This window comes from Podarcis cretensis (assembly GCF_951804945.1).
Source record: "Podarcis cretensis genome assembly, chromosome: 4".
Taxonomy (NCBI): domain Eukaryota; kingdom Metazoa; phylum Chordata; class Lepidosauria; order Squamata; family Lacertidae; genus Podarcis; species Podarcis cretensis.
In genome coordinates, this window is record NC_137173.1 from 82,810,895 (window position 1) to 82,832,888 (window position 21,994).

Here is a 21,994-nt window from a genome sequence, read left to right on the forward strand (position 1 = left end):
ATGTTTAATAAATCTGACTTCACAAGCCTCACACCTATTCTGTGTGCAGTACACTCTGCTAATAGCATGCCCTGGCTTTGGAAGTCCGGGTCGCTGATTTACGTCAGAGCACGGGCCGATGGAAGAAGACGGCACAACTGGGGCCCTCTGCATGTCGACAACATGTGTATCCTGTTTTATCCTCACAACCACCTTGTGGTAGGTTGAGAGACTGTGATTGGCCCAAGGTCACCCAGTGAGCTTCACGGCTGAGTGGGGATTTGAACCCTGGTCTCTCAGGTCCTCATCCAGCACTGCAACCACAGCACTGCAGTAGGTATATTTAGGAGCTAAGCATATCAAGGGAGACCAGACCAGAGCAATTTAAAGAGGTTTAGGAGAGTGGTGTGTGTTTGTGTCTGGCTTGGAGGATTGGAATGGGAGAACTTTGGCCAGTAGTATGTGGTAGTCCTTTCATGGATCACTGCCTTGCCATGGCGAAGGGGCTTGAATAACTCAGAGAAGCTATGAACTATGCTGAACAGGGCACCCAAGATGGACAGGTCATAGTGGAGAGTTTTGACCAAACGTGATCCACCTGGAGCAGGAACTGGCAAGCCACTCCAGTATCCCTGCCAAGAAAAGTCCATGGACAAAGACAATGCGGGAGGCAGTGGAAGTGCCTGGTGTGCTCTGGTCCATGGGGTCATGAACTAAACAACTAAACAACAACGACAAATGTGATAGTCCTAGCCTTGAGCTTTTTATTGTGTTCCTTTAGAATAGGGATGGCAAAACTGTGTCACTCCAGATGTGGTTGGACTCCAGTTTCCATTGCCCCTGGTCAACATGGATAGTAGTTGGGGATGACAAGAGTTCGAGTGCAAGAACATCTGGATAGAGAATGGTTCTCCAAAGCGAGTGAAGAGAAAGGAGAAGACAATCCCACTTCCACATGGTGCACAAAGGGCCATTACCTTCCTGCTCATTTCCTCAATCCAGAAATGTGGGCGCAAGTTAAAGCTGTTTAAAACGACTGTGCAGCATTCTGTAGATGTGCTTGCAAGCCTATGGTATTTTTATAGAGCATCTGCATTGCATTTATCACAGCTCCGAAAGTCATGGAAGGTTACCATCTTGGCACATATGTGGACAACGCATGAAATCACTCCTGGCTGGGCTTTTCTGGGGGCCGTCAGGTGGTGAGCGTAAGGTAAAGCTGGCTCCCATATATTTTACATCAGCCTCTTACCATGTGTAGAATCGAATAACCATACCGCACGGAAAGGTTGCTAGGACAACTCTGCGTGGCTGCAGCAACTACCTCCATATTTTTGGCAGTAGCCTCTCTAATAACAATTATTAGTTCTGCTTGTGTCCTGTGGTCAAATCGGCTCTCAAGTCAGCTCACAATGATAAAATCAGTACTATTTTTTTTTTAAAGCCCATTCAATGTAGAAATTCCTATTAAAAATCAATATGAAATGACAATAGTGCTAAAAATCTGCAATTAATAAAAGCAGAGAAAGAGAACCAGAACCGCCACTGGAAGACTCTACAAACCTCCTGAAAATCAACAGTATGGTGATCACGTGGGAGTCTGTACAGCTCATAAGCAATTATACTGATGTATGCAATGATGCCCAGAGACACAGGAGGCCTAAATCAGTATAGTGGCCAAAGTGGTTAAAACTGCAGTGCTAGGGCCACTTGGAAGACCTACAATGGCTCCCAGTACATTTCTGAACACAATTCAAAATGTTGGCACTGACCTTTAAAGCCCTAAACAGCTTTGGCTCTGAATACCTGAAGGAACGTCCAGCTCCAAGGGCCTTCTGGTAGTTCCCTCACTGCAGGAAGCGAAGTTCCAGGGAACCAAGAACAGGGCCTTCTCAGTAGTGGCGCCCTCCCTGTGGAACGCCTTCCCTTCAGATGTCAAGGAGCTAAGAACAACACAACTTTTAGAAGGCATCTGAAGGTAGCCCTGTAGAGGGAGGTTTTTAAAGTTTGATCTTTTATTATGTTTTTGTATGTGCTGGAAGCTGCCCAGAGTGGCTGGGGCAACCCAGTTAGATGGGTGGGGTACAAATAATAATAATAATAATAATAATAATAATAATACGGCAGAAGATTCCACTGAGCACAGCACTATGTACTTCTATGCAGGCAAACACAAGACCAGGGTGTAATTTATGAACAAGGAAATCCTGTATGCTAACCTTGGCACTGTCATGAACTCAAAGCTGTATCTCAGTGGCAGACCACATACAGTGCATGCAAAAGCTCTCAGGTTCAATCCCTGGTGTTTCTAGTTCAGGCAGAAAGAGACTAATGCCAGAATGCCTGGAGAGATGCTGCCAATCCGTGTTGACAATATGGAGCTAGATGAAGTTGCTATAAGGTGGCTTCCTATGTTCATAACTCAGCAGGTGACCTCAAGAAAGGTTTTACTGCCCAGCTTCAACTCACCACCGCATATACAAGATAATAAATGGACCTAGCTCACAGATTAAGGAGAGAATGAATCTGAAATGCTTTGAAGGTCTGCTGATGATATTACCCCACTTTCTTCAAGAATTGCATGAAGCAGGCACCAACATCCAATTACTAGGAGTGCAGCCTTTCTCTAGGTCAATGGTTCTCAAAGTTTCTTCTCTGGGTTCAGGATAAAAATTTGCTTGCGCGGCACCAAAATTTTTTATTGATAAGAAATACAGTGGTACCTCGGTTTAAGAACAGTCCTGTTTAAGAACCATTCGGTTTACAAACTCTGCAAAGTGTCCCAGTTTGAGAACTTTACCTCGATCTAAGAATGGAATCTGAACGGCGGAGGGGCAGGCCTCATTAGGGAAAGCGCACCTCAGTTTAAGAATGGTTTCGGTTTGAGAACAGACTTCTGGAATGGATTAAGTTCGTAAACCAAGGTACCACTGTACACTGGAAAACAAAAAGGAGCAACTCCCAGCAGTGCTTGATTTATAACATAGAACACAACTACTTTGTAATATGATCACGGGACATCCAGATAAAACAATGCAGCTACATAAGAATGAGAATCACTCCCTGAATATAATATGGATTGTCCCTGAATCTTCCCACACTTGCCAGTGTGGCATGCCATACCCTTTGAGAACCACAGATAGTTCATGGCAATGTGGGGGCAATGCTATGGCAGTGTCAGAAGCCAGGCTGTGATGCTGGCCGTTATTATTGCACAGTGCCCCCTTTGCCTTTGAAGGAATCTGTTACTGTGAAATCTCTCCACTTCAATGAATTAAATCTGAAGGAGTGCACAGGGAATATAGTTTGGTGACAATAAGTGGATATTAGTCCCCAATGGGCAATTGGGGGGGAGATGGCTTGACGTAGCCCTAATTTGGTGTTCCCTGCTGGCCATTGCCTCCATTTTGTGAAGCAGCCGAAAACAGCTCTACATCGAGAAATCTCTTTGCAGATTGCAGGGGCACGAGCAGACCTATTATTAAGTAAAAATAATTTAAATTGCCCTCTTTGAAACACTAAGCTAGCTCACTGCAGCAAGTTATTATTTTGATCAGGCTGCTCGCTTCTGAAGTCTCTTGGCAACAGCACTGAAATAGCTTTCCCCTGGGAATAAAGACCAATCTGCACTAACAAATTAAAAATGTGTTAAAAGACAAAATAAACATACGTTTTGGGGGGCTAGACTTTCATCTCTGCAGTGGTGTTGCAAATCATCTTGTAAACCCACTGAATCTGCTAGTCAGGTAAATACAGAGAACAAAACGTGACTAGTCATTCCTTGTTTATTGTCCAGTGGGAGCATTGTTGCAGCACAACTGGGTCATTCTTCAGTCTAGTAAGTGAAGAAATTTCACCATGCACAGCCTTCTGCACCACATCCCACACTAGAGACAGTCAACATAGTGCCCCAGGTCCCATCTCCATCATACCTCTGAATACAGGCTTTAATGGATTCTAGCTAGGCTTTGGTTAGCTTCTTACCTCCGATTAATCTAGTTCCTGCATAGAACTTAGTCCCTTTTCTTTATTTTATTTGCAAAAGTATTTATAAACTGCCCACTTATATAAAATATATCTGGGTGGTGTACTTCAGTGTATACAAATGCAACAACAGAACATAAAAATGGCTGTCTCGCGTCAAACCGACAAACAATAGGCTTGTTGGCATGAAAAGGTCTTCAGAGATGCCTGAAAGTCAAAAGTGAGGTTCTGTGCCAAATCTCTGCTAGAAAAGAGTTCCACAGAGGAAGGGATCAGCAACGCTAAATGCCCGATTTCTAGTGGAGACTGTAAAATGGAGAACAATTAATGGTGCTCCTCCATTTTTGTGTCTCGTTCTCAGAGCACTTGAGAATTTCAGTCAGTGTGAGGTTTCGAGCTCAGCATATTGTTGTGAAGTGGCTGAAAGTGGTGTGAATGTTTTCTTTCTTTCTTTCTACTAAACATTTTTCCTGGAGCCCTGCGGCCTTTCTGGCTTCCTGTACTTCCTGATCTAAAAAAGCCCCGCGGGTGGAGTTATTTCATGAGGTCTTCCTTTGGGCTTCAACTGAAAAGCAGGGGCTGCAGAGCGCTGGTCACTGGTGAGATGATTTGCAGCAGGTAAGAAAAGACGCTTGCAAATGCTTCTTGGAGACCTCAAAAGCAAGCCAGGCATGACAACAACCCATGATAATTTCTACTTTTAAAAATGTTCCCTTTGATAATTAATTGATGAAGAATACTCAGTGCTACAGAAAATGCATAAATAGGTAAGGATGAAAGGTGTCGAATGTTTATGACACTGTTACGTTCTGGGCTGAGGAAAAAACAGTCCATGACCATGAATGTCATGGCTTCAGTGGAAGGAAAGTTAGGACCCAAACCAATATCTTTTTTGCCTTGGTTTTATGTTTCTTTTTATATTATTTATGTTTTTACTCGTAAGCTGCCCAGAGCACTTTTTGTTATTGGCTGGTATATAAATACTATAAATAAATGAGTGACAAGAGGTGCCAAGCTTGAATTTGGAACCATTTGCTTGATGCTTCAAGACATGTGTTGTGCCCCTGAGCTACAAGGATGGCTTGTCCAAATCATAGGAACATTGGAAGCTGCTCTAGCCTCTATCAGTGCAGAAGACCTGGGACTTTCTGCAGATCTACCAACAGGGATACCTTTTATCGGGTGACCCAACTTGAAAGTAAAAGCAAGGCAAATGCTCTTCCGCTGAGCTATGGCCCTCAGATCAGATGAAGACCCATCTAGTGCAATATTCTGTTTCTAACAGAACCCAACCACATGCCTCTAAACACTCTCAAGGTTGCAAAGACAATGAACTTCCCCTGTTGTTTGTCTCTAGAAACTGGTGTTCATATGAAGACTGGGTGGCAGCAGGAATCCTCTAATAGTGAGAGACACACGTACAGTAACACACACCAAGAAAATGCTATAAGATGTTAATGTAAATAAGTTTATTTATTCTCTAAATTTCATGTTCTTTGTGTTTCAAGCTCTCACTCTAACAATTTCCCGTTCATGTGTTCAGTGCCTTTTTCCTAAAAAAAAAATATGTTTAGGGGTACTCTCATTTTGACTCAAGAAAATAACCATTTTATAGTTCAAATCGGGGAAAATAAATACAGTAAATGGACAAAAGTACGAAGATTCACAAGGGTATGTGTACCCTTGCATCCCCTCAGAAAAACAAGAACTGCATGTGTTTAATTAGAAGTCATTTGACCCCAAATTAAGATATCGCGTAAAGGTCTTCATTAACCAGTTCACATAGGCATGGAGATATTCATCTTACTACTGGAACTCCAAAGTACTCCTCGCTCAAACACTGAAGCCCACAATGTAATGGTATATTTCATCCTGCCAAAGCACCACTGTGCTACTGATGCCTGTCTGTGTTCAAGAATGCGAGAATAGTAGAGGGCATGCCTTTGGGATTCCCTTAACACACGGATGATGCCCACTTTTCCACAAATCGTCTCCCCCTCTCTTTTTTTTTATCAGGGAAACAAGCTATCTACATGTCAGACTTCAACCTCTGAGAGAACGTTAATGGTCCCTGCCTGATGAGATCATCCGAGGAACTGACTGCGGCAGCTTTCTCCAACGTGAATGGTGAAACCAAGACGACGTGACTTCAGTAAGTAATATTACGGTGGGGCAGGGTGAGGGAATAACATTCCCCAAGAGGAAAGCTACATTTCAAACATCGTTATAGAAATATTGAAAACTTTATAGCCTTGGTGTAATGTTTAGGCCGGAGCTTACAAATCTTCACTCATACTGTCTTCACTTGCGTAGCAAACAACAAAAAATACCCCACAAGGGCCTGCGCTGACCAGAAATGCATTTCCAGACATATTTTTTTATTATTATTCAAAGCTGCCTCTTTATAGTAAAGGGGGGATTCTCTGGGGGTCGTCATTGCTGCCAGCTTTGCTGCCTCTTTCTACAACCGCAGCACTGAAAACGAGCTGTTTCATGACAACCGGTCTGGCTCCTTGCCTCCTCTTTTTTTTGTTTCGGGCGGTAAGGTGGGGTGAGGGTAAAAAAGACTGCGTGGATCATCTTTCTCCCTGTTCAGAACTGTGGAACATTCCTGTGGTAACTGCTGCAATTCTTACAAGGAAAATAAATGATAGGAGGAAAGCACTTAGTGTGTGCATCCCTTAGGGGTGAACTAATGAAATCTTAACATTAGGAGGGACAGGAAAGAAATGTTTTGTGTGTTCAGTACAGCAATCAGCAACTTTTCTCAAGAGCATTCACGGTCTGTGTCAGGGATATGGATGAACTGATGGGCTGTGAGCATGATCTAACCCCAAAGGATTCTTTTCCTTATCTCACCCACGGTTGCCCTGCCACATGATAAGATTTGGGAAAGTATTTTTTTGCAGTCTTTTTTTTTTTTTTAATAAGGAAAAAAAATTCCAGGGTTGTGTTTTGGTTTTCATATGTGTTGCTCAGCTATGCATAAGCTCACATGCTCCAAAACTTTTGTTGCTGTTGTTCAAAGGCAGCATCTTTATTATGGAGCTGGGACGCTTGTGAATATGCACCTATCTCTCCCCTGATCTGCTTCTCCTTTGGAGCAAGAAGGAAACTGCATCCACGCTGCCTAGGGAACCAACCAGGGGTGTGCAGATCGGAAGATTTTTCCATGTGTTCATTCATCAGTCCATTTTGTCCTGCATGTACAAAGTGCTGTGGATTTTTGAAAAACTGCACAAAAATGTCCACGGCACAATTCTCTTGGGAATTATAGAGACAGAACTAACTAAATTGCATAGAAATGTATTCATGTATGTGAATACAGCGGCAAGAATGTTACTTGCCCAAAAATGGAAAGAAGAAGAAGTTCCAGCAAAGGAAGAATGGATACAAAAACTTATGGAATATGCAGAAATGGCAAAACTTACTGGAAGAGTAAGAAATCAAGATAACAAGCTTTTTATAAAAGAATGGAAATGGTTTATTGCATACTGACAGATAAATTGTAAACAGAAAGAAACACTGGCAGGATTATTGTAATAACCTGAAGCTACATAAGAGTATATATATAAGAGCATATATATAATGAAGATAAATAAATGAGTAAGTTAAGTTAGTTTGAATATGCAGAAGATATTAAAAATAAATTTAAGGAACCACAGAAAGAGGGGGAATTGTATTGCCACGCTGTGCTGGCTAGCTCTATCTGTATTTAGTTTCACATGAATGTTTGGGGAAGAATTAGTATATGGATGTTGTTTCGGATACAGATGTCATACAGTACATCTGCATTGTGTCACTTTCTGTGGTACTTCCACCCAAATTCTTCTTCAATAGACTGCGTACACATTTGAAACACATTTCCCTCCTCAAAGAATTCTGGCCATTGTACTTTGTTAAGGGTGTAAACTACAATTCTTAGGATTCTCTGAGCTGTTACAAAGGTTTATAATAGTGATTTAAATGGTCTGGATGCTATCTGGATGACCCACAACTTGAAGGCTTGCAGTATCCCAGAATTCTTTCAGTTTTTTGGATTCATTGCTTTTTAAGGTGTTGCTTATTCAGAACTTTCTGGACACAGGGATTGGGTGATGTGGTATACCAGGTCAGTTTAATCATAAGACTGTCTGTGATATAGGAAATATCTCAATACTTTTATCTATTCCTACAGCTGAGAGCCCCTAAAATTCACTACTGATTGGTGAAATCTGGCCTATCATTTGTGCTAAACTGCCTGAAATATAACCACACAGTTCTGTTCCCCTGAGGAAATAACTAAATCTACATTCTTAGAATTTGTCTACTTAAATACACCATCTAGCAAAAGTGAAATAATTGGCTGTGCAATTTTTCTACCAATTATTATGCATTAAAATCTGAACTAAATCCAGTGAGCAACCTAATTACTTAATTGCCCAAGAGAGATTCCAACCTTGTGGGTAAATTATTAACTCCCCCTCACGCCCCATATATTTACAAGGGATGCCATAAAGATTGTGAACTTTGCTGGGTTTTATGTATTTTTTATTTATTTAATAAAGCCACTGCTGGGTTCTTATACATAGCACTGTGCTTCTATAGTTTTTATAATAATGTACCATAAAAAGCACTTCAGGAAAAGAAGCAGAGTAAACAAACAAATGTAAGAGTGTATATGCTTATGTATATAGTATAACTACTATTCCTCTTGAGCAGGAGACAGATAGTTGTCCTCTATTTCTAAAAATAATTTCCTAGAAGTTAAATTTCTCCCCCTTGTTCAGTTTGCTACACTGATCAGGCCTCTGAACAGATCAGAAATGGAAGCGCCTTTCCCCCAGTGAGTAAGGTGTCAATAGATCAGTCCCATAATAGCCTGGGAGACAACTGCGTCTCGATGGGGCAGAGTCATTCATTCTGTTGAGGTCATGGGAGTAGTATGAAAAGAGGAAATTAAATGTACTCACCAAAAAAGATACATTGAGATAGTTAATAACGTGACAGCTACTAATAATAAGGAAATTCACAGTTCAGGCTGACCTTAAATGTATAGCCCAATAAGGAAGCGGTTAAGGAGACACCCTGTTGTGCCAAGATATTAGAAGTCACCCTTAACTATAAATTTCCTTGTTTTTACTAGCTTAAGTTACAAATGAAGTATTCTTTGAACAGCTCTCCTGTTTTTGCTGAATATTTGAGACTGGGCTTCTTGGGGGAAGAAAATTGGTGAAAATATAAATGCATAGCTGTTAGTTAATAATTATGCCCCATTTTTAAAATGAATTGTTGTTGTTGTTTAGTTGTTTAGTCGTTTAGTCATGTCTGACTCTTTGTGACCCCATGGACCAGAGCACACCAGGCACTCCTGTCTTCCACTGCCTGCCGCAGTTTGGTCAAACTCATGTTAGCAGCTTCGAAAACACTGTCCAAAGATCTTGTCCTCTGTCGTCCCCTTCTCCTTGTGCCCTCCATCTTTCCCAACATCAGGGTCTTTTCCAGGGAGTCTTCTCTTCTCATGAGGTGGCCAACATATTGGAGCCTCAGCTTCAGGATCTGTCCTTCCAGTGAGCACTCAGGGCTGATTTCCTTAAGAATGGATAGGTTTGATCTTCTTGCAGTCCATGGGACTCTCAAGAGTCTCCTCTAGCACCATTATTCAAAAGCATCAATTCTCCAGTGATCAGCCTTCTTTGTAGTCCAGCTCTCACTTCCATACATCACTACTGGGAATAGCAGTGCGAAATTGTATATATGCATCCTACATATATGGATGCAATGCTGTGTCCCACCTATTCTAGAGCAGCCAATTTACACTGGTTGTAATCAAACTGGAATAGCAAAGCCCACCACCAGATTTGGGGGGATTCTCCACTTCCTGTTGCCCATTCCATTTTGTTCTGACAGGCCTACCAACCCTTCAGAGATGCTTTCAAGGAGACATGGGTGGGTGGGAGAAGGAATGGGAAACTTTTCTTCCTCCCAAGCTAACCTATCTTAGGATTCAAATCAATGGCTTCAGTTTTTTTAAAAATGGCTTTCATTAAAGATTTTCCTTACTTACAAAAGTACATACTGTTTCTCTTTTCTACATATCAGTTATATTCGATGTTAGACACACTAATAAGATAGACCGTATAAGATTGGGAAAGAAGAGAGGCAGGGGAAGAGAATAAGGGAGAGAGATCATTATTTCACATAGTATATGTGTGAGGTTTTTGTGTCAGTGTCACATGGGTAGGTTCTCTTTCTATTCATTTATTAGTTTTCATTGGTGGTGAGAGAGGTTGGGGGGCCCAGAACATGGTTGGTTGACTTCAGTTGGCTGATGTGAGTTTTGTGTGTGAGGGTGGAGGGGTTGGTGGGTCAAGTTAGCCATATTGATTCGTATGCCATTGGTGGGTTCTTGTAGTAGTACAGTCGTACCTCGGGTTAAATATGCTTCAGGTTGAGCATTTTCAAGTTACGCTCCGTGGCAGCCCGGAAGTAACGGAGCGTGTTACTTCTGGGTTCTGCCACTCGCGCATGAGCAGACGCTCAAAATGATGTCACATGCATGCGTGGAAGCGGCAAAACACAGGATGTGAATGGGGCTTCGGAACGGATCCCATTTGCATCCAGAGGTACCACTGTAATGATAATAATAATTTTATTATTTATACTCTGCCTATCTGGCTGGGTTTCGCCAGCCACGGTGCGTGGCTTCCAGCACATACAAAAACATACTAAAACGTCAAACATTAAAAACTTCCCGATACAGGGCTGCCTTCAGATGTTTTCTGAAAGTTGTGTAGTTCTTTATCTCCTTGACATTGGATGGGAAGGTGTTGTCTTGTTGGGCTGTGTATGCAATGAAGGGGAACCACAAAGGAGTGAAGGCATCCTTTTTTGTTTGTCCCTGTGCTAGTTAACAACAACAACAACAACAACAACAACAATTTAATATTTATACCCCGCCCATCTGGGGATAAAAGCTTCCCTAAACAGGGCTGCCTTCAGATGTCTTCTAAAAGTCTGGTAGTTGTTTTTCTCTTTGACATCTGGTGGGAGGACGTTCCACAGGGTGGATACCACTACCGAGAAGGCCCTCTGCCTGGTTCCCTGTAACTTGCCTTCTTGCAGTGAGGGAACCACCAGAAGGCCCTCGGCACTGGACCTCAGAAGTTTCAGTTTGTTGGTTAGTCTTTCTAGTAGGGCTGTTTTCAATACAGGTTGGTACCAGTGGTCCATGTTCACTCCTGACATGTCTCTCCAGTGTCTAGTTATGATGCTTCTGGCTGCTGAGAGTAGGTGAGTTATGAGTTCTTTGTCGTGTGAGTGTGCGTTATTGCCTTGGGAAATGTTCAGTAGGGCTAGTTCTGGGATGGCTTCTAATACCTGTTTTCGTTATTTTGCATATTTCTTGTATCAATGGTTTTCGTTAACAAGATTGTACATGCAAGATAATCTAAAGTCCTCAATGCAGCACTGCTTCCCCCGAGCCCAGAATGCTTGTATGTGAACACTTGGTCCATGAGTGCATGCAGTCCCTTCAGGAGGAAGGGCAGGATATAAATCCAATCAATTCAATTTCAGAGGCCATGATTGTTTGTGGGAACTATGTGACACAAAGCTCTAACAATCAATAGGAGTTCATCCAAGTAAATGTGCTTTGGATCCAGATGCCAACCATCTGTGCGAAATATCTTACTATAGAGTGGGGTCAATCAGAGGGATGTGTTTGAATTAGCTTGAAGGCAGCCTTATGGTAATCACCCACTTTCACTCGAAAGTGGAAGTACTGTATTGTTTGCTGAAGCTGTTCTGCAGTTTGGACTACATTCAAGGACAATGTTTTATTTAGCTGATGTAGTTTAGGGCTGTAAGACGATCTGAATTTCCAGTTACAACAAAGGCAGGAAAAAATGTACTGAAATCAACTATTTTTAATTGTTCTACGCTAGTTTTTAATAAACTCAGGCACTGTGTTTGGGATGCAGTGGACTTAACCATTGGATAGTTGCATGCCAAAATAAGATAAAAAGCAAAATGGTACTACAATTAATCTACAGCTATGAACAGTTCAGTAAGGCAGACTAGGTATTCTCACTGCATCTCTGCTGTGCCCATTTCTGTAAGCTCAACTTAGATATGTGGAAACAGATTGATTTTGTCAGTCGCTTTATCTTACCCAAGGCAACTCAAAGTGACTTACAACCAACGAAACAACATCCTCCCAAAGGCATGCAGTATATGGGAGAAACAGGGCTAAGTTTTTCAGTAGAGAAGTTAGGCATTTATTACTACAGTATCTTATTTCTATCCTGCCTTTTACCAAGAAAGATATTCAAGACCATGAAAACTGGGCCTGTTTCCATCCCATCCGACATACACCTGCACAACTTGGAAGGGTCTCCGAACCTCTGAAGTGGGATAGTGGTGATGGAATAGGTCTTGTTTTTGCTTTTGTTTATATTAAAAAAACCTCAGCAGAGGCAATACCAGATCACATGATGCATGGTGGCTCCACTGCTGCTGTCTTGAACTATTTGTTTGAGCAGGCAGCAATGAGAAACAAGTTTCAGTTACAGAAGTTGAAGAACAGAGCTGTGCCATGGCCTGCCCTGCGCACCATAAGCGAGCATCGTGGCCTCAGGTTCACCTGGCTGCTAGTGTGAAAGTCAGATTCCCCTACCAGCACAGTTAGCTTATATATGTGGAATTGGGAAAGGGCACCATCTTGTCCTCTGGGCAGCAAAATATCGTTGTAAAATGATAATTTGCTTTACCGTGTTAGGAATCACTGCACTCATCTTCCACTGCAGCGTCTTCCTCTGTTCCCAAAGCTGCTTCTCCACAGTCTTATGCTGCATACCAAAACATAGTGAGAGACACTCTTTTTATGGTTCCAAGAATGTCCCCATAAGCACTGCCTGATTTCCACCCTGCTTCTGAATTCCACTTCTTGGCATGTGTGTGCCCACCCCTCTGCAAGGCAGGCAACTGAACTGTAAAATACATGCTGTTGCTTATAACAACCCCTCCCTTTTTTAAAAAAAGACAACTTGGTGAATTTTAGTGATAGAGGGCACTCGGTATTAGATAGCTGGGTCTTCTCTCTCACAGAGTGTACTTCTGTAGCTATACTCCCATATAGCTAACCTACATTAATAATTTTATAATAATAATTTATTATTTATAACCCCCCCCCCCATCTGGCTAGGCTTCCCTAGCCACTCTGGGCGGCTTCCAAAAAAATATTCAAATACTGTAATACATCTAACATTAAAAGCTTCCCTAAACAGGGCTGCCTTCAGATGTCTTCTAAAAGTCTGGTAGTTGTTGTTCTCTTTGACATCTGGTGGGAGGGCGTTCCACAGGGAGGGCGCCACTACCGAGAAGGCCCTCTGCCTGGTTCCCTGTAACTTCACTTCTTGCGGTGAGGGAACTGCCAGAAGGCCCTTGGTACTGGACCTCAGTGTCTGGGCAGAACGATGGGGGTGGAGACGCCCCTTCAGATATACTGGATATACTGGACCGGGGCCGTTTAGGGCACTGAAATGGATAAAAACAGCAATGCTGTGTGATTGAATATTATTGTCAAATATGGAGGCAGCCCTCTCCAAGGCGAAGATGGGAAAATCCACCAAAAAATGAGAACATTTTTCACAGTGTGTTTTGGCACACATCAAAAGAAAGAGATCTGTGTAAAACAATTTGCTTTAACCGGTGTTTGCAGACCTATTTGATTTTCACAGTATGAAGAAAGAACGGGGTAAGCCTTAGTATTAATTACCATTTGCTATAAGTGCTGCCGAGCAGGTGGGAAGTGTCGTTCAGCTGAGCCACTACAAATTTGCGACATATTTGAAGCTTATTGCTATAAATCACTCGTTCTGAAGGGTGGTGGTGGGGAATAGTTATTGGCTATAAATTAAGTAGCATAAAGTCACAGCCATGGAATTTTGCACAGTTAGATGGGGCTGAGCTGGAGAAGCAGGTGAGTTTAATGACTCTTAATATATTAAGAAAAATAAAAGTACTTTCGGGAAGAATGCAATAACCCCCACCTGTACAGCATCTTTCTAATGCCAGACCCATTCATATTAAGTGGGTCTTACATTGCAGTCGGATGGGGTGGCGGCGAAGAGAGGTGGCAGTGTTTGGATGCTCTGTGCTTTACAAATGCCATTTTGAAAGCTGTTCTCTGAAGCCACCTGACTGGATCCTGGAATGTCCCATTTCTTTGATCTCGCACAAGTCAGCAGGCTCGTGCCAGAATGTTGTATCAAAAGACACTCGTTTATTTGGTCTCAAGCTCTTGTGAGAATCACTTGGCTCCTGTGAGAGTTTGGGACCAAAAAACAAGGACCACAATTTTGATCAGCAGGATGTTGGAGAGTATGTTAAAGGGAGCCACAACCATGCTACACTAGCCTGATAGTGGTTCAGTAGTCTATCTTAGGTACATTAAGAATGCACTACACCCACTTACCTAAAAGTAAGCCCCATTGAGTTCAATGGGGCCCATGTCTGAGTGGACATATATAGGGTCCTGCTATAAAATACTTTTGATGTGCATTTGTGTCACAGAAGCAACTGTGAGCCCACACTTATTACTCTCATTCAGTGGTAAGAGCCGCTATCTGATACAAAGGCGTAGGAAGGTCAGGTGGTACCCGGTGCAGAAAATTTCTTGTCATGCCCCCCCTACACACATCGATTTTTTATTTATTTTTTTGCCTGCAAAAATGGTTTTACGTTATTTCATATTTTCTTACAAAGGAATGTGGATTCTGGGCCTCTGATAACAAGTAGGCCACTATGGACAGATATTTACCGTATTTTTTGCTCTGTATGACGCACCAGACCACAAGACGCACCTAGTTTTTGGAGGAGGAAAACAAACAAAAAAATATTCTGAATCTCAGAAGCCAGAACAGCAAGAGGAATCGCTGCGCAGTGAAAGCAGCAATCCCTCTTGCTGTTCTGGCTTCTGTGATAGCTGTGTAGCCTGCATTCGCTCCATAAGATGCACACACATTTCCCCTTACTTTTCAGGAGGGAAAAAGTGAGTCATATAGAGCAAAAAATACGGTAAATCTACAGGATAGATTGTGTTTTGGCTTGTATTATTTTATTTATATTTATTGTTTATTTATTTAATAAAATTTATTTTTTAAAAAAACATGCAAAGTGGTTTACCAAAACAAAAAGAAAAAAAACAGCACAGCAGTAAAATCAGGAAAAATTAATCCTACTTTAATAATAATAATAATAATAATAATAATAATAATAATTTATTATTTATACCCCACCCATCTGGCTGGGCCTCCCCAGCCACTCTGGGCGGCTTCCAAAAGAATATTAAAATACTGTGATACATCAAACATTAAAAGCATCCCTAAACAGGGCTGCCTTCAGATGTCTTCTAAAAGTCTGGTAGTTGTTGTTCTCTTTGACATCTGGTGGGAGGGCATTCCACAGGGAGGGCGCCACTACCGAGAAGGCCCTCTGCCTGGTTCCCTGTAACTTGGCTTCTCGCAGTGAGGGAACCGCCAGAAGGCCCTCGGTGCTGGACCTCAGCGTCCGGGTAGAACGATGGGGGTGGAGATGCTCCTTCAGGTATACTGGGCCGAGGCCATTTAGGGCTTTAAAGGTCAGCACCAACACTTTGAATTGTGCTCAGAAACATATTGGGAGCCAATGTAGGTCTTTCAAGACTGGTGTTATATGGTCTTGGCGACCGCTCCCAGTCACCAGTCTGGCTGCTGCGTTCTGGATTAGTTGTAGTTTCCGGGTCACCTTCAAAGGTAGCTCCACGTAGAGCGCATTGCAGTAGTCCAAGCGGGAGATAACCAGAGCATGCACCACTCTGGTGAGGCAGTCCTCGGGCAGATAGGGTCTCAGCCTGCGTACCACATGGAGCTGGTACACAGCTGCCCTGGACACGGATTTAACCTGTGCCTCCATGGACAGCTGTGAGTCCAAAATGACTCCCAGGCCGCGCACCTGGTCCTTCAGGGGCACAGTTACCCTATTCAGGACCAGGGAATCCTCCACACCTGCCTGCCTCCTGTCCCCCAGAAACAGTACTTCTGTCTTGTCAGGATTCAATCTCAGTCTGTTAGCTGCCATCCATCCTCCAACCGCCTCCAGACACTCACACAGGACCTTCACTGCCTTCACTGGTTCTGATTTAAAAGAGAGGTAGAGCTGGGTATCATCCACATACTGATGAACACCCAGCCCAAACCCCCTGATGATCTCTCCCAGCGGCTGCATGTAAATGTTGAAAAGCATGGGGGAGAGGACAGAACCCTGAGGCACCCCACAAGTGAGAGCCCAGGGGTCTGAACACTCATCCCCCACCACCACTTTCTGAACACGGCCCAGGAGGAAGGAGCGGAACCACTGTATGACAGTGCCCCCAGCTCCCAGCCCCTCAAGACGGTCCAGAAGGATGTTATGGTTGATGGTATCAAACACCGCTGAGAGATCCAGCAGAACTAGGAAACAGCTCTCACCTTTGTCCCTAGCCCGCCGGAGATCATGAACCAGTGCGACCAAGGCAGTTTCAGTCCCGTGATGAGGCCTGAATCCCGACTGGAAGGGTTCCAAATGGTCCGCTTCTTCCAGGCGTGCCTGGAGTTGTTCAGCAACCACTCGCTCCATCACCTTGCCCAAGAATGGAAGATTTGAGACTGGGCGATAGTTGGCCATCGTGGCCGCATCTAAAGATGGTTTTTTAAGAAGCGGTTTAATAACCGCCGCTTTCAGCGGGTCTGGGAAGGCTCCCTCACGGAGGGAAGCATTCACCACCCCATGAAGCCCATCGCCCAGCCCTTCCCGGCTAGCTTTTATAAGCCAGGATGGGCAAGGATCAAGGAGACAGGTGGTTGGTTTCACTCGTCCAAGCAGCCTGTCCACATCCTCGGAGGTAACAGATTGGAATTGATCCCATGCAATTTGACTAGACAGGACTCTAGCACTCTCCCGCCCCGGCCCTGCTCCCACGGTGGTTAAAACATACAAAAGCTAAAATATTAAAATTAAAATTACTTCGACTTCCTAAGCATCTAGGTATGCTTGCCTAAAGAAGAATGCTTTTAGCAGGTGCCAGAAAAGAGTCTAGCAAAGGCATGTGCTTTGTTGCAATAGGCGTGGAGTTCCAAAGTGCAGCTGCTGTCACAGTAAACAATGCAGTACAGATATTATGTGGAACCTGAAGTAGTGCTTGAAGGGGAGGTTTTATTTCTTGTGATTTCACTATGCTCTGTATTATCTGAAAAGGAAAACATTTATTTAAAAACAGGACTGCACAGCAGCAATCTAGTCTCATCATGATCAGTGGGACTGATTCCCGAGCTGACAGTGCATAAGATGAGTGCAATCCTATGCGCCCCTTGCATCCAACTTGTACCAACAAGCCTGCATCAGAGAATTGTAAAGTTGGAAGGGACCCCTGAGGGACATCTAGCCAAACCCCTGGGGCAATGCAGGAATCTCAACTAGACTATCCCTGACCAATGGCCATCCGTCTTCTGTTTCCCCCCTCAGCCAGGACACACAACAACAGAGACTGGAGGTGGGGGAAAAGATAAATTTTGGCAATGGGGCAGATTTGTCAGGCGTGCGCAGGAACAGCTTGAAGACTTTACACAGAGAGGAACCCCACATGGGTTTCCCCCACATGTAACGTAACAGGCAGGGAGCTGGCTCAAATAGAGAGAAAGACATTGGGGGGAGGACAGGACAAAAGAGTACCAAAGTCTGCCCATTTTATCCTCTTTGGTATGGTGGCCACTGAATTGAAATTTCAGCCTTCATGACATAGGAAAATGGCCAAGTAAACAGCTATTTTCATGGAGGAGGGTCAAGATATTAACTGATATGCATGAAATTTCATATATAGCTATATAATCCCTAGTGTAGTAAGATAAGACCATTGGCGCAGGCATTTTTTTAAAACAAGTTTTTTATGAACCGCCCTAGTAGGGCAGTAATTGTTCCTTGATAATTTGTCACCCCCCTCCATGATGGTACCTGGGGCAGCCCGCCCCCCCTTTCCCTCTTTCCTACGCCCCTGAGCTGATAACATATTTGTCCTTCACAGCCTTGTTGATTTCAGGGTGGCAGATTTTCCAAGTATTAAAACCTGAAGTAGGGTTTTAGAAACAGCTAATGAATCATGTGATCACACTAGCTGATAATTCTCCTTTGCCCCCTCTCCATTCTGGTGCTCAGGAATATCAACTGCATCTGCTTTCCCACAGATCTATAATTTTTATGGATTGTTCATATTTTCAAAATCTTTGCCCATAGCAATGATGAAACTTATTATGGACAATGCTTGCCACATTTTGACGAAGTTAATATGCTTTGTGCTAATAAAGTAGTATTTTGTTTTTTGAAAGCACCCTGAAAACTCTTAAAAAACACGCACAAAATAAGGCATTTGTGATCTAATACTTATTCCTATTTTTTGTTTTAGAAGAATATAATTGATTGAAACTACATTAGTTAAATTAGTTCCCATTGAAATCAGTGTGAAAAGTTAACCACACAACTAAGTTTCACTGATTTCAAAGAGAAGCAAATTCAACAAACTGAGCCTGAATCCAACCCAATATTTATTGTTTATTTTTTTAAAAGAACTCTCATACACTAGACCAGGCATCCCCAAACTCGGCCTTCCAGATGTTTTGGGACTACAACTCCCATCATCCCTAGCTAATAGGACCAGTGGTCAGGGATGATGGGAACTGTAGTCCCAAAACATTTGGAGGGCTGAGTTTGGGGATGCCTGCACTAGATATTGTACAATAATTAAATTCAAAAGAACAAACCCTGCCTGCAGGTTTTACAATATAAAAATAACTGAAATTGTGAAATACATTTAACTTATGTAAATAGGTCACTAAGATTATATAAATGTTGGTCAAGTGATGGTTGTACTTAAAAATGTTGTACAAAAATCAAAGACAAACTTCCCCAGGTTGCAGTCTTATAATATAAAATTTGTTAGGGAGGAAAGGCAAGGCGAGGCAGTCAACCAGGAAAAGTTGGGATGATTAAAAGTGTCTTGAGGAGGTGTGAAAAAAGAGGATACAATCTGACACCAGGTGGAATAATAGGAGCTGCAAGGGCGAGGGATGCAAGCAGGCAATATAGAGAGCAATATTCGGCTGAACTTTGTTGTTGTTTAGTTGTTTAGTCGTGTCCAACTCTTCGTGACCCCATGGACCAGAGCACGCCAGGCACTTCTGTCTTCCACTGCCTCCCGCAGTTTGGTCAAACTCATGCTGGTAGCTTCGAGAACAGTATCCAACCATCTCGTCCTCTGTCGTCCCCTTCTCCTTGTGCCCTCCATCTTTCCCAACATCAGGGTCTTTTCCAGGGAGTCTTCTCTTCTCATGAGGTGGCCAAAGTATTGGAGCCTCAGCTTCAGGATCTGTCCTTCCATGCTTTAAGAAGAACCACTAACAACATTATCCAAAACAAGATAAAGTGATATTGAAAAGGACAGATTGCTTATCCTTTTGCCCACATGATATGGCTGAAGTGTCCATAATAGGCCACCACAGAAGGTGCCAAAGCTGTCTAAGAAGGCAAGATGTTGCTATCCCTCTCTATGGACACAAAAGAGGGATATGTGTGCCTAAGCCAGATTTTGAAGGGTCATCTCATCTCATCCTCTTCATTTCTCTTCATCAGAAACAACTGGGATTCTACACAGTGCAAGCTCTTTGGAAAGGTGAGCTCATAGTCTTCTAGACAAGATCAAGAGTTGGAAGGGAATAGAGACTGAAACAGGAAACTATGCACCAAAGGTCAGGCAGAAGATGAGTAATGGTAAGTGACCTTTTGTTATCGAAACTCCCAAGTTCATTTCCTTAGCCACCGCTCCTTTCCTACCTTCCCATCACGAGATGCAAGGTAACAAAAAAGAAACATTATGTGCATTTCGGCAGTCTTGCCTCACCTCAGTGCAAGAATTAAAAACAACAGCATCCCATTCACATTTTGACATTTGATAAATTGTGGGTTTGGTTTTTAAATATAAAATTGGAAGTCTGCAGCAAAGATCTCTCTGGGTCTCAGCCAGAAGGACTGAAGGTCCCACTTGTTTTTATATGGTTCTTGGCATTGCAGAAAGCTGTGTGTACAGTAGGACACCGCAGGTGGCACGTACAGTTAAAATGCTTTGTTTTACCCTTGACAAATAAGCAGAGATAGATTTAGGAATTCAGCCCAGACAGTAACTTCCTGCATTGGCAAGCTGAAAAACTTTTAATTGCACATGTTTTGTTGTAGAAACCAACTCGGAAAGGAAGTCCAGGCGTGTGACTCTCAACCTAAAAGGAGGGACAGAATGTGTGAACTCATGTGTGAAAAAAGGGAAATGTTACTGCTCTTTGCTGAGAGGTAACCAGTAAAGCTCCTTCTGAGTCCTAGCCATCCTCCACTTTCTTTGTCTCTGCCTATGAATTTGTACAGGCTGCCACAAACACATTAGTGTACTGTAAGCAGTTTTCATCACCAATATTGCTATTTTTTCCTAGAAGGTTTGCCAGTTGTTTGTGTGTGTCTTTACTAAAATGGGTAATGTTGGGAGACAAAATCAACAAACTGATTGTGCTTGATAGCCCTTTATTTAGGTTTACAGTTTTTGATGCCAGTGGTTTTTAAAGTTGACCGCTACGTAGAGAGAAGTTTAAAGTTTATACCTATACAGTGGTGCCTCAGGTTACATACGCTTCAGGTTACATACACTTCAGGTTACAGACTCCGCTAACCCAGAAATACTGCTTCAGGTTAAGAACTTTGCTTCAAGATAAGAACAGAAATCGTGCTCCAGTGGCGCAGCGGCAGCAGGAGGCCCCATTAGCTGAAGTGGTGCTTCAGGTTAAGAACAGTTTCAGGTTAAGAACGGACCTCCGGAACGACTTAAGTACTTTAACCGAGATACCACTGTACCTGCTGGAGGAACCATGCATGCTGCCGAAGATGGCTCGACACCTTTTAAGGTACACATTCAGTTCAAATTAATGCTACTGACCTAGTCTAGTGCTTCACTTCTGCCCCCAATATTAACTGAGTTCACACCCAACATTAACTGAGTCTACACCCTAAAAAGAATTCCACACACCCTGGTTGCTGCAAATGGCCAGGGGAAGATAGGGGGCTGGGATGCTTGAGGGACATGTTTTCTTCATAGTCCTGTGTGAATTGACTTGATCTGCAGGTCTTGGACTAGTGCAATTGGATCAGAATTCGATTAACCATTGGCTTTTGCACTTCTCTGAATTTTGTGGACACAGCTGTTGGCTCAAGAAATATATCAGAATTAATTACAATTGGCATTTGGGATAAAACCTGTTTAGAAATACAGACAGTGGGTTGTATGCAACTAAACCATTGTGTGTGTGTCATGGCCTCCATGAATGCAACACAACATCCTGCTTCCCACCCCCAAATCTGCTTTGAAAGTTGCCGCAGAGCAGATTTGGGTGGTGCAGAGTGAAGTGGAGGGAGGCGAAGCTCTGTTGAAGTAGAAGCAAGGAAGGAAGGGTTTAGGAACATGTGTGAAACTAAGAGAGACCAGAAAGAGAATGTGATCTCCATCTTGAAATTGGGAGTAGGCTTTGGGAAATCTAAACCCTTTAAGAAACACAATTTTGAAACCACACAATTCAGTGGAAGCGCCTGCCAGATGGCAATTTAAATATCAAACACAATACCCTTTCCTTGGCTATTGCTTTCTAGTGCCCCAACTTTAAAATGGAGGAGCCGGGGTCTGAGCAGCTGAAAATTCACAAATAGTAGAAATCCTAAGGTCTGATATAAAAGATACATTATATACTGTGGATACATTATCAGATCAGAGATTCCCGCCCCCCCCACCCTATTACCATCTTTTCCATTGTGCTGAGTTATTCTAACAGTAAAGGAGAACTGTATGAGGAAAGATGCATTCTGGAATGAGAAAATGTTAGAAATCAGCTGGGTACAAAAAAAAAATAATAGTGCATTTTCCCATTAAATTGTATTTTGTTAGAAAATGATG

The 21,994-nt window shown here is 42.8% G+C and overlaps 1 long non-coding RNA gene across 1 annotated transcript; it reads left to right on the top strand.

The window, feature by feature from the left end:
- Positions 1-4,495: 4,495 nt before the first annotated feature.
- On the top strand, positions 4,496-21,242 carry LOC307214395. The gene is made up of 4 exons (XR_013838034.1): positions 4,496-4,581; positions 5,980-6,115; positions 19,642-19,779; positions 20,242-21,242. It is a non-coding gene; the product is annotated as an uncharacterized lncRNA (long non-coding RNA).
- The last annotated feature ends 752 nt before the right edge of the window (positions 21,243-21,994 follow it).